Source organism: Thalassophryne amazonica, chromosome 15 (genome assembly GCF_902500255.1).
Source record: "Thalassophryne amazonica chromosome 15, fThaAma1.1, whole genome shotgun sequence".
In the NCBI taxonomy this organism is placed as follows: Eukaryota; Metazoa; Chordata; class Actinopteri; order Batrachoidiformes; family Batrachoididae; genus Thalassophryne; species Thalassophryne amazonica.
Window position 1 is genome coordinate 68,735,942 of NC_047117.1, and position 14,422 is coordinate 68,750,363.

General features: G+C 38.7%; 1 protein-coding gene across 22 annotated transcripts in view; it reads right to left on the bottom strand.

The window, feature by feature from the left end:
• Nucleotides 1-14,422, bottom strand: part of LOC117527150 (receptor-type tyrosine-protein phosphatase delta-like) — a 527,875-nt gene that overhangs the window by 282,874 nt on the left and 230,579 nt on the right. The window contains exon 1 of one of the 22 annotated variants that reach the window (XM_034189340.1): nucleotides 9,817-9,946. The exons of 20 other annotated variants lie outside the window; for them this stretch is intronic. The gene's annotated coding sequence lies outside the window, so the exon portion shown is untranslated. Of the gene's footprint in view, nucleotides 1-9,511; nucleotides 9,619-9,816; nucleotides 9,947-14,422 lie in introns of those variants that run through there. One more of the 22 variants, XM_034189341.1, reaches the window with a different exon arrangement.

Below are 14,422 nucleotides of genomic sequence, written 5' to 3' on the forward strand. Positions count from 1 at the left end.
AACAGCTAATAATTTAGCCCTTAAAGCTATCGCTTTCCAAAGCAACACAGAGTAAAATAAAGCCTTTTGAGAGAAAGAGGGTGATCACTGATCATCTGAAATAGACTTACTGCACTTTTAAAGTGAAGCCGTGTGTTTGTCTATTTTTAAAAGACACACGGTCCGCTCAATGTGGTGAGCGACTATTGATCCAGCGGCCGGGTACCCACAGTCAAAGCTGTCTGCTGTCTGTTTTGTTCAGACTCGCACTGAGTGTTTCGATTTTTAATTTTCGCTGTTTTGGGGAAACTCACAGTGCTTCACAAACACGGTAACTTAAGAAAAAACAGTGACTGTGAGGCTTGCATGTTCAACCTGTTCATCCTGGTTGTTTCTGGCAACCTCACGTGTGAACTTGATATTGGAGTCCACTGAGTTGATGTGCTCTGTCAAGGCCTCCACTTCCTGTTGCTTGATTTTAACCCATGTGTCATCGACATATTTGAACCAGTGACTGGGAGAGATGCCCATGAATGACGCCAAGGCTCTCTTCTCCACTAGCTCCATGTACAGATTGGCCACAATGGGGGATACCGGAGACCCCATCGCACAACCATGGATCTGCCGGTAGTAATTCCCCCTAAACTGGAAATACGTGGTGTTAAGACAGATCTCCAAGAGTTGGCAGATGTGGTCTGGTGTACGGTTGGTCCTTTCAAGTAGAGACACGTCCTCCAGCAGCCTCTGCCTCACAGCTCTGTTGGCCTCAGCAGTGGGGATGCAAGTGAACAACGATGTCACATCGAAGTCAGTCTACCAGAGCAAGAAATTTAGCTGAGGAAGCTTCTGTGATTAGAAGCGAAACGTCCTTGCGTCAAGCAACCCAGTCCAGTCGAAGATTCAAGCTTCTCTACTATTTCAGCAAAATGTCAAGACTTTGGCACAGTGACATTGTGCCATTGCTTAGGGAGAGCCCTGGACTACTGATGTTGTTTAAAAACGCAAAAGTACTTTTTATCGGATTATTCACCAGAATAATTGATAGAATACTCGACTACTAAAATAACTGATAGCTGCAGCCCTAGATATAGCACAGACATGGTTTCAGAGACTTAACCCCTAGTGGTCACAATTAGAAGCAAAATGCACCCAACTTTGAGATCTTACTGGGTTGACATTGTGTGCCAAAATTCACTTTGATACATAATGTCTTATCAAGTTTTAACACAAAATGTTTCAGAGAGTCAGCCACCTGGGCCATAGGCAGAATTGAAATGCACCCAACATCAAAGTTGTCGAAGATCTTACTGAGGTGACCTATGTATCAAAATTGACTTTAATACGTGATGTCCAACATGGACTCCCAAAATTTCCTGTATATTATTGTCAAGTGTGTCAGTAGCATGGCCCAAACAGAGGGCCACTCCTTTGAGTCTGGTCTACTTGAGGTTTCTTCCTCAAATCATCAGAGGGAGTTTTCCCTTACCACTGTCACCTGTGTGCTTGCTCTAGGGCAGGGGTAGGCAACCTGTTCCAGAAAGAGCCATGAGGGTGCAGGTTTTCTTTGCAGCCACTGACTCCACCAGGTGATTTCACTGATTAACTGATTCCATCTGCTCAAAGTGATATTAATCAGTAAAATCACCTGGTGGAGTCAGTGGCTGCAAAGAAAACCTGCACCCTCATGGCTCTTTCTGGAACAGGTTGCCTACCCCTGCTCTAGGGGTTGGTAAGGTTAGACCTTACTTTTGTGAAGTGCCTTGAGGCAACTTTGTTGTGATTTGGCGCAATATAAATAAAATAAATTGAATTTATTACATATTACAACAAAAATCTGCCCTATATTTGTAAACCAGCCCTCATGAGACACAAGAAAAAAAATAGGGCTGATAAATCATACACTTGTCCTATCAATTTTACTGCCCAGGAAACTGTGGCAATAAAATCAGGGTGATGCAAATCTTAAAACCTGGAAATACAAAAAAAGACATTAAAAATACCAGGCTTTGTATCGCATGACACACCCTCATTTTGTGTTACCCTGGTGACAAGTGCAGGATCCTGATACAGGATCCAGATCATTTCTTTCAACCAAGATATTTGATCAAGGTGAGAGGGTTTTAGCCTCCCGAGCAGGGAGAATTCTACAATTTGTGTCTCATACTTGAAGCTGTGAGACATCAGTGAAGACGACACTCATGACTTTATAGAGAGACATAAGAACATTCCATAATTTACATATTTACATGATTTACCTGCGTTATTCATTCTGCATGATACATGTGCATGTATGATTATAGTTCTTTATTTTTATTGTAATATGTGATAAATATTGCATGTGATAAGGTGTATGTCTTTGTCACAATTTCATACTGTACACATTGAACACACAGACACAGACACGCTGTGTAACAGTCAGAATTTCAACTGAGAAATCCCGACATCCATCTTTACGGTGAAACATGGCACAAGTTTAATGGATTTGTGGAACAACCTAAACACCCTTCAGATCAGATCAGTTCACTATTTTTGGAGCAGTTAAGACAGAGAGGGCAGAGAGGATCCGTAGGAGAACGACTGCAGACGACAGCCAAAAATCTTCTGTTGGCGAGGAAGAAACGACGTAGAAGCCATATATATCTATAGCCCTGCTGCAGATTAAACTGTGTAGCAGTGAGGACGGCCTAGGGGGAGGAGGGTGAGACAGACGGAGGGTGAGAAAGAGAGAGCAAGAACTGCAGAGGGAAAACAAGGTGTTGTAGCCTGGAACCAGTTTGATATGTCAACCCGTCATACGTGTTGGGGCAACATCAGTGAGCGGGATGGTAGTGGAGAGGACGCAACAGAGGAAACGTGGATGAGACGGGCGAGAGGTCGAGAAGAAGACTCAGGAGGGCCGCGCTCAGATTGCACATCTTTGTGTTTGTGTGTGTTTTTGCAAGTGTGGTTGGAAAATGGAATTGTTGCGGTTGGGCTCGGCTCCTTCAGAGTCTCTCCCTGTGATTGGAACATGTTTGGGTGAGGGGGTGCTGGGACGGGACGGGAGCCCTGCCACCGCAAACTCTCTCCCTCTTTTTGCTCGCTTGTCTCACTGTACTTTTCTGAAGCTGTGTTTTTCCTCATTGCGTGTACGCAATGTTACACTTCTCTTCCAAAGACACACACACCATGCAATAAATGACAATAAATGTGGAAATGTGACTCTGGCTCCTTTCTGTTATGACACACAAAGGAGGAAAAACAGAAAAAAGAAAAAAAAAAAAACCATGTCACAAACAAAAATAATTGCATTGTCTTTGCACCATAAGAGTCCGAAAAAGGGACACAACAAAGCAAGTTTGGACTGACAAGAGTCGAGCCGGAGTACAAGTAAGAAGAGGACGGACGGAACAGAATCTCTAAAAACAAGAGGAGAACATAACAAAAAGGACCTGGCGATAAAGAGAACTAGCAGAGATAAAAAGAGAATGAGCTAGAGCAGAGCAAAGAAGACCTGTGTAAAAAGTCTTACGTTAAATTTTTAATATCTCACCATATGTGCCTCTCCACAGGTGAAGTCATTGTTGATACTAATTAGCCATTCACAGTGTGCACGTGTGGGTGAACGTGTGATGGATGGATGAGGAAGAAAAAGCATGGAAAATTATCTGAATGATTGGAGTTTGGACTTTTGTGGTAAAAGGGGACAATCGTAGACGGCGGACAGCAGGGAAGACACAGCGGTAAAGAGAGGTGATGGGGAGTCACACACAGGCTGGAAGCTGTCCCGTCCAAATCAATAGCCAACACTGTGCCTCCTCCACTCGTCTCAGCGTCACATCCTTGCACTTTTGCAAGCAGCGGCGCAGCTGGGTATGGCTTCACTATGGCAGGAGCAGGAGCCTCCCACCTGCCGGCGCTGACAATTACCGCCTGTGTTCCCTGCCAGGCTTCGCCTCACATCAGCTTCTTTGAAAATCTTTACGTATATGCAGTTTGTTTCTTGAGGAACACAGTTGAAACCTGCCATCATTTTTTTCCTATCGTACACAACCTGCTACATCACAAACACACTTTTTTTCTGGGGGGGGGGGGGGGGGGGGGGGGGGGGGGGTTGGTTTTATAGTTTGGATTTGGATGTCAAATTATTCTCAAAATGTGAAATAATTTCCCTTCTGCAATACATCAACATCATCATCATTTTCAGGAAAAGTGTTAAGCTGGATCAAACAGAAACTTAGGGTCCCTAAATAGTTAAGGACCAAATTCTGCTCTTTATCAGCAGTTATTACGGAGATACAACAAGGGGTGATTTTAATTGTGTAATAGGTCAAAATATGGAGTTCTCTTCATTTTCAGTAAAAAAAAAAAAAAAATGTTCATTTGGATCAAATAGAAACTTAGTGTCTCTAAATTGTTAAGGATGGACCAAAGTGTGCTCTTTATCAGCAGCTGTTACTGAGATACAACAAGCCGTGATTTTAATTGTGTAATAGGTCAAAATATGGGGTTCTCTTCATTTTCACTAAAAAAAAAAAGTTCATTTTGATCAAACAGAAACTTAGGGTCCCTAAGTAGTTAAGGACCAAATCTGCTCTTTATCAACAGTTATTACTGAGATACAAGAAGGAGTGATTTTAATGGTGTAATAGGTCAAAATATGGGGTTCGAATCATTTTCAGTAAAAAAAATGTTCATTTGGATGAAATAGAAACTTAGGGTCCCTAAACAGTTAAGGTCCAAAGTCTCCTCTTTATCAGCAGTTATTACTGAGATACAACAAGGGGTGATTTTAATTGTGTAATAGGTCAAAATATGGGGTTTTCTTCGTTTTCAGTAAAAAATGTTCAGTTAGATCGAATAGAAAGCTGGGATCCCAAGTTTCTATTCGATCCAACTGGACATTTATTAAGTAAGGACCAAAATCTGCTCTCTTTATTCATAGTTGGTACTGACATACAATAAGGGGTGATTTCATTGGTGTAACAGGTGAAAATATAAGTTTTGGTTCATTTTCAGGAAAGAAGTAAATTCCATCAATGAAAACTTGGGATCCCTGGATATTTTAGAAGCAAAATCTGCTCTTTTTCAATAATTGTTACTGAGATACAATAAGGGTTGATTTCATTGATGTAACAGGTGAAGACATGAGTTCCTGTTCATTTTCATGAAAAAAAAGTTTAATTGGATTGATTAGAAACTTGGGGTCTCTGAGTAGTTTCAGCACACAATCTGTGCTCTATCATCAGTGGCTACTGAGACAACAGGGAGTGATTCCAATAAATAGTGAAAATGGGTTTTCTTGTCATTTTCTGGAAGAATGTTCAGTTAGATCAAACAGAAACTTTGGGTCCCAGGACCAACATCTGCTCTTTATTAATATTAGTTACTGAGATATAATAAGGGGTGATTTCATTGGAGTACCAGGCCAAAACATAGGTTTCTGTTCTTTTTCAGGAAAATGTTCAATTGGATCAAATTGAAACTTGTGGTCCTTGAGTATTTTAGGACCAAAATCTACTCTCTATCATCAGTGGTTACTGAGAAACAACAGGAGCTGATTCCAGTAAATACTCCACACATGGCTTTCTGTTCATTTTTCTGGAAGAATGTTCAACCAAATAGAAACTTGGGAGTCCCTGATTATTTTAAACCAAAAATTTGCTCTCTAACCTACCTGATTACTGGGATACAGTAAAGGGATACTTTATTACAGTTAAAGGAGTTATTGATCATTTTCAGGAAAAAGGTCAATTGGAGCAAATATAAACTTTGGGTTGATGGGCATTTTAAGCTCAGTGTGTGTTCTTTATCATAAGTGGTTCCTGAAATACAACAAGGGGTGATTTCACTGCAATAACAGGGGTGTCTGGACATTTTCAGAAAACTTAATGTTTGAAATTTGGGGTCTTTGAGTATTTTAAGCTCAAAGTCTGTTTTCTGTCATCAGTGGTTTTGAGATACAGTCAACAGTGATTGCACACACACACACACACACACACACACACACACACACACACACACACACACACACACACACACACACACACACACACACACACACACACACACACACACACACACACACACACACACACACAAATCAATTAAACCACTGAGGAAACCTGGGGTAAATCAAGACCAAATGTTTCTCTCGATTTCAGTCGTTAGTAAGATTTCAATAGTTAACTGAATTTTGTTTTTGTAGCCATAGTAATGCTTCATTTTTCTAAATAAATGTCCCATTACAATCTATAAAAACTTGTATCTTGAAAAAAAATTGAGAACAAATTAGGACCATATGACCAGTAGATTCTGAGATGGTGATAAATGGAATATAGTCTTTCTTTTTTCATAAATCATGTAATGCCATTGCAGTATGCTTCCAAATAATCAAGCAAGGACTACGCAAAAGTGTCTTTGCTATAAATGAGAAAGTTTGCCGTGTTGATCCTGTGACTGGAGTGTGGATCTGGAGTTGGTCACGTTGACCTGGACGGCGTTCTGCTGCTCCTGTTCAGCTGCTGCTGTGTTACGCTGAACTGTGGGAACAAGCCACACTCACTAAATTTACCAAACCCCACCAATCACATCTGTGACCTCAAACAGCCCCGCGACTAACCTGACCTGGACAATTACAAACACACACAGTTTGCGTGCACGCACACACATGCACACGGAGCTGGCGGTGCAGACGCTGAGACCCATTACATCTTCTGAAACCTAATCTCTCCGAGAGGAAGAACAGCTGCAGCAGCACGTAAGCCATGCACACATACGTGCACGTACGACACACACTCATACCACATGAATGATCAGCTGTAGTGAAGCACTTGTTCATCCGCAGAGAGCCGTGTGACACGGCACCTCTGACCTGGCAGTAGTGCTCGTATCTCAGGCTGAATTGAAAATCATTCAAAGGTGGTTCTAATGATTTAAAAGGTTAAAAATAAAAACACTCATCAGCTGACCAAAACCTACAACAAAGGTGCAGCACAGATGATCACACTTTTCTGGACTACTTTATCTGGAGGTTTATTTATTTTTATTGCAGATGAAGTCACACCCACTCGACCAACTCTGGGATTGCCAACAATCTCCGAATCGACAAAATGCCATTGACTGAATCACAACCTGCTGAAATGATGACAAATCCCTTTGTTTCTCCATCCATCAATGAGTGCACGTAGAGAAGGGGACATTGTTTCCCCTATATAGAGTCAGCATGACATTCAACAGAAGACGTTACAAATATATTACATATGTATAATCCTGGTTCTGATTCTGACTCAAACTTTTGCTAATGCCTGCTTGAGCCACCTGCCAACCATCAGAAAAACAGACATTAACTTCCCCGCAGCTCAGCAGGCTAAGAAGTTGGGTAGGATTGCAACTAATGATAACACTGGTCAACATGACTTTTCTTGCATAGCATTTTTCCAATAGATTTTGGGTCATTTGGGGGCACCGGATCCAAATCTGGTGTTCGTTTTTGCCAATCACATCATGTTTTTGAGATATGAAGCATATTTCTCGTATCAAGCATTGAAGCAAAAGCTGCACGCCCCTCTTTGGCGCCATAAATGATATTATGAATCTTTGCTCACATTTCACGAACCTGGTGCAAAAACTATACTTGTTTTTGTGCATGTTTAGTGGTGTCAAAATCGTGAGTGAATAAGCAACTTTTATATAATCCATCAATACGGAACGTGCAAATTGCAAAAAAACATGATGTGATAGATGAAGTCTGAGCTCAGATTTTTGGATTCAACACCCCAAAATTACCCTAAATCAGTACTCAAAGTACATGCAATAATTTTTTTGACCAGTGTTATATTTATAATTGATTAATCAAGACATTATTTTCATGTTTTGTCGATTATTCTTAGGTTCATAAAATGTTAAAAAAAGTGAAAATTTTGGATCAATGTTATGTTTTTGTTTTGTCCCCAGTCCTGATATATTCAGTGTACTGTCAGATAGGAGCAGATAGTATATTAAACCAGAAAATATTCACATTTAAGAAGGTGAAACTGAAGAATTTGGATATTTAAAAAAAAAAAAACCAACTCAAAACGATTACACAATTATCAAAACAGTTGCTGATTATTTTAATTGTGGATTAACCTTTGTTATCAATATGTAAGCCTAAATTAAATCCCTATCGCCCCAGTTAGTATTTAGAAGATTTTAAAAGCTATAAATCTGACCAAAGTTAATTTTTCGTTGTTTCAAGTTGTTTGATTTCAAGCAACCACAAAAAAGAAAGAAAGAAAAAAAAAGGCCAATTCCAAGTTTTTACAGTCTGAATCAAGTGTGCGGGTTCATATTCATGCATTATTTTATTTTATTTGATGTTACTCCTGAAATAATATTCTTATAGTATTACTACCAGCAGCAACAACCCGACATGTAATTGGCCGAACGAAGAACAGAACAGCAGATCATAAAAAAATGTGTTGTTACTGACAGGAAAGGAGGAGAAGACTGCAAACAATGCAGCGAATCACAGCAATTTGTGTTTGGGGGCAGATGACAGTTTACTTTTTTGTAACTTCCTGTAATGAGCCCAAATCATTGAAAAAGATGTCACACTGCAATAAACCAAACCATGGTTCAATTTGACACAGACCAAGGCAACCTCCTGTGGTCCAGACCATAGTCCAGGATGGTTCTGACACATGTTGGACCAAACTTAAAATTATGAACCAAACCAGAAAACACCCTCACCCAAGCACTGCTCTCCATCCATCATTCATCTGATGTTTATCTCCTGAAGGTGGCTGTGGGCTTGAGCCCAGTTTGTAGTGAACACCTTGGACAAGTCTCCAGTCCATCATGGAAGATTAAGCACAACTGAAGCCCATCCAGCTTTACACGAATCATCAACTAATATGAATCCACAGCTGTCTCTCTTCCCGTCTCACTCCCTCTCTAGGTGGAAGTGTCTCGCTCACGTACTCAGGCCTAATTGCTGTAAAAGTACTATCATAATTGATTTGTAAGCAACTGTGGTCTGTAATGGTGCAATATACAGTGTGTGAGCAAGACTGCTGACTCGATGGACACGCACCGAGCACATTAGGGTCAATGAGTTATGGCAGCACCATGAAGAGAAATGTAAATGTCACCGATTAAAATTGCAGCAACGCTGACAAGCCTGAACGGCTCAAATCATGAAATATCAAAAAGGTGAGGCCATATTATATGTCAGATAATACACCTGACAGAGCAAGGTGTCTGAAATATCGCTTTCACTGAGTGTTGGTGTTGTTCCTCCTGATTTCTGACAATCTGCGTTGGATGATGAGCATGGTTGTACTTTGGGTCTGTGCACTGTACTACAGTAACCGTACAGTCTGGTGGCAGTGGCGCAGAAATACCTCTGAGCATGCAAACCCAACCAACCAGTCGCTTTAGCCTCCTTAATATCTCATCAGCTCTAAAATCCCCCCATTGTACAGGTCTAAAGACGTGCCCAGTGCCATTACTGTGACAAATAAATAAATGCCCCTGCATGCAGATTGTATGTCAAAGTACAGGAAGTCACAGATGCCCTAAGTCTGAAGAAGCTGTGGTCCTTAGATGAATGAAGAACCAAAGGCGCCACCTTAAACATCCCACACAGGACAGATTCCTGCTGAAGGAGGCACATCAAGCACATCAGGCGGCTGACATCAACACACAAACTGTTGGTGGCTTTGCTTTGGCACCGGAGAACTGAGGCGCGCACGTACGACCGGATCAGTGGCGCACAAAGCGTAAGTTAAAGCTCTGGTGTGCACGAGAAAGAGATAACAGGCACAAAACTAACTGTTACCCCCCGACAAAACAAAAAGCCACACACACGCTCACCATGTCGGCATCCTGCCGCTGAAGCCTCGCAGTGGGAACAGACTGAAGCTCCTACATCCAAACTGCAGCGGCTCCGTCTGCGCAAACGATCCAACAGCCTCCCCCCCACGTCTCTCCCTCTCTCTCTCTCTCTCTCGCTCTCCTTACACTCGGTGTGCTGAGGACTCGGTGAGATCGCTGCTAAATGGTGGCTGGAGTGAAACTGGGCAGATTTTAAAGACGCAGACGCTGTGCGTAACGGTCGGGGAGGGGGGTCTGGAGGGGAGCGCATGTTGTTGGCATGTCGAATCCCCAAAAGCCCCGCCTGTTTGGTCGTGACTCCCTCGTCCCAACTCGTCCGATAAAAGATGGAATCGTCTCGGTCGACGAGAGAGGACACGATGGATGGATGGATGGATGGATGGATGGATGGATGGATGGATAAACTGCGCAGAAACAGTGAATGTCTGCGTTAACTTGTTGACACATTACAGCTTTGTTACATTTGATTAATCAACACTCATGCATTTAATGTCTATACCCACATGATCTATGTGGTAACATGAATGTATAGATGGATGCATGGATCAAATAAGTGCACAAAATCAGCTAATTTTCTGTCTTAATTTGGTCACACAGGCCGTTTTGTTTAATTTCAGTCATTAATATTATTTTCTTTCTTTCTTTCTTTCTTTCTTTCTTTCTTTCTTTCTTTCTTTCTTTCTTTCTTTCTTTCTTTCTTTCTTTCTCATTGTCCAAGACAAATTATCTGGGTGTTACAGTAATATGGATGGATAAATTGCACAAAACCAGCAAATATCGTCCATTATAACTTGGTCACACAGATTATAGATTTGTTACATTTTAATTAATCAACATTATTTCATTTATTTATTATCCAGACCCACATGATCAGTGTTAACATGGAAGAATTCCAGGGCTGGTATGATTTAAATCAGCTGATTTAAATTATGATTTAAATCACTGCAATAATAAATAAATAAATAAAAAAAATTAAAAAATGTTTTTTTTGTTTTGTTTTAGAAATCAATACGGAAAACATCACCAAAATATGACATCAGTACCATTAATTAATGGTACTTGTACATGTTGTGCACCTTTATGTTTTAGCATGTCAATAAAGATTATAACTAATGATGTTATTTGTATAGTCTCATTTAGAAGAGTGAAATAAATAAAAATGGAAAAAAAGCTGATTTAAATAACAGTCGGTTTAAATCTAAAAAGACAAATCATGACTTTTTAGAAAAAAAAGTTATTTTTTTTAATCCCTGAAGGATTCATTCATTCATTCATTCATTTTCTGCCGCTTATCCGTATTAGGTCAGGGTAGCAGCAGACTAAACAGCTCATCCCATGCTTCCCTATCATCAGCCAAGTTCTGTAAGTTTTCCCAGGGAAATCCTGAGTCATTTCCTGCCAGCTGTGAAATATAAAGGATGTGTGTATGGATGTATGGGTCAACAAATACATGAAAAACATGGCGCTGTAAGTACTGTATCTTAACTTGTACACACAGACTGTCTCCAGCCTTTAAAAAAACATAATAGTTTGGTTAAATTTTATTTATCTTTATTCAAAACAGTTTTATTAATCAACACTATTTAAATAACTAATACCATCATGGTGTGCTCTGAATGGGGTCATGAAAGGATGGATGGATAGCTGGGTGGATCAAGGCAATACATAAAACCAGTACATATCACTGGCTTTATCTTTACCATACAGCCTATTATATTCAGTCTTTAAAAAAGTTATTAAAGTTTACTAATCAACACTGTTTCATTTATTGATTGTATCCACATGCTATTATATTGTACCCACAGCCTATTATATTCAGTCTTTAAAAAAGTTTTTATTAAAGTTTACTAATCAACACTATTTCATTTATTGATTGTACCCACATGCTCTGAGCGTTACCATGGAAGGATGGATGGATGATGATGGATGGTGGATACAGTGGATCAATAAGTTGCACAAAGTGGATCAATACGTTGCACAAAATTAGCAAATACTGTCAGCTGGAATTTTGTCGACAAACTCTTATACCAAACCCTTTTCCAAAAGTGTTTAATTTTACATTTTGTTGATCAGCACTAATTAAACTGACATTGACATAATTTGAGACAGGAGATGGAAAGTTTGATGGGTCAGTGGATGAATAAATGAGCAAAACCATTAACTTTTTGACAGTTATTATCCAACTCCACTGGCATTATATTCTCTGTAATTATAAAGTAGATGTGTGTGTGTGAGTGAATGTGTGGTTTTAAAGGAGATGGTCACATCCAGGACACAGTTTATCTTGTGGAGAGAAGTAAAATCAATATTCTTGGACCACTTACTCAAATATTGTGCTTTCATGTCACTAAGGGGCCAATAGTTTTGGAAAACAGAGTCGAAGTTAGGGAGCTCTGTGAAAAAACTCAAACTCTATTCATCCATTCATTTTCCTAAACCCACTCATTCCAGTCCAGTCCATCCCATTAGTCATTGGAAGAGAGGTCAATGTACAGTAAAACAGACATTCAATTAATTATTTCTATTTACAGTGTATTGCATTTCCAGTTGGGGGGGGGCACTTGAAGTACAATTTACTTAAAATCTTGGTAACTATTTACACACAGAAATTCAAAGTGAATTTAACTGGGTATATTCTCAAGCTTTTTAAGTAAATGTTACTTGTCAGTAAAATCTGCTTCAAAATGGTTCAGAATCAAAGAAATGGAACTCGTTCACATACTGGTTTCTTATCTTAGACTCTGGATGTGAAGAACTATCTCCTTTGTACTGAGGAAGGACATTCATGCACACAAACAGGATTTGAACCATCAACTCTTCAGTTCTTGGTTATCGGGTTCTACTTTTCACATTGGATATTTGCGCCAAGAAATTTGAGTTTGGCAGGAATGCTCCAGTTTACACTTGTCGTTTTCAAGTCCTTGTCGGTTTTGGATAACCTCAACTCATTTTGGAGTGACATTTACTCAGTGATTGAAATATTGGTGGCTCGATTTTCACTCGTGTGTCCAAATTTCCTTGAGCAGAGTAGGAGAGAAGGTAAAAGCGCCTGGGATGAATGGATAGGAAGCATCACTGTACCATGGTTTGTTGCAAGATGGGGCACTTTCAAAAACCTTTTATTAGTACTAACACGGTTTTGAAGTAGAAGTTATTATAATGTAACATTTACTGACAAAACAAGAAAATACGCTCAACTAAGTTTACTTCGAATTTCTTCACTGAAATTCTTACTAAGGGTTTTTTAAAACAAATTTCACTTCACATTTTATCAGTGTAGGGAGAAAACACCAAAAGGTGCCAAACAAGAAATTAGACTGAAAATATAAATATAAGCAAAATATAGAACCCTGAAAGCATGTTATTTAAATACAATTAAAGCAACAAAATCACAACATTTATTTATTTTTTTTGCAAATTAACATTTGTAAATTTTAATGTCATAATAATGAAAAACATCAAAACCCACATAACATTTTACTACTGTAGATGTTTTTTAGCCTACAGCTTTTTGTACTGAACTGTTACCATCTTTAAATACACACACTTCTTTGTATCTTTTAGTTATTTATTTTGTTGAAATGAACATTTGTAACTTTTAATGTCATAATAATGAAAAACATCAAAACCCACATAACATTTTACTATTGTAGATGTTATTTTTTTTAGCCTACAGCTTTTTGTACTGAACTGTTACCATCTTTAAATACACACACTTCTTTGTATCTTTTAGTTATTTATTTTGTTGAAATGAACATTTGTAAATTTTAATGTCATAATAATGAAAAACATCAAAACCCACATAACATTTTACTATTGTAGATGTTATTTTTTTTAGCCTACAGCTTTTTGTACTGAACTGTTACCATCTTTAAATACACACACTTCTTTGTATCTTTTAGTTATTTATTTTGTTGAAATGAACATTTGTAAATTTTAATGTCATAATAATGAAAAACATCAAAACCACATAACATTTTACTATTGTAGATGTTTTATTTAGTCTACAGCGTTTTGTACTGAATTGTTACCATCTTTAAATACACACACTTCTTTGCATCTTTTAGTTATTTATTTTGTTGAAATGAACATTTGTAAATTTTAATGTCATAATAATGAAAAACATCAAAACCCACATAACATTTTACTATTGTAGATGTTTTATTTAGCCTACAGCTTTTTGTACTAAACTGTTACCGTCTTTAAATACACACACTTATTTGTGTCTTTTAGTTATTTATTTTGTTGAAATTAACATTTGTAAATTTCAAGTTTACACCCAAAATGAGACATTTTACATATGCAATTATTGATGATGCAATTATTTTTACGATTTTTTTAAGGACCTGAAGGTTTTTTGTACATAACAGTTTGTTTCTTAAATTAAAAATAGGCAAAATTGTCTGTAACCTATCATTATTTTGCTGAAAGTAACATTTGGCGATTTCATATTTGCTCTTTGATTGTTACAACAACAATGAAGAAAGAACATAATGAAAAAACAGATTTTTGCAAACAAACACTGTGGTCAGGGCTGCTGAAAAGGGGAGAATAAGGAGAAGGATTCTAGGGGCCCATAACTGAC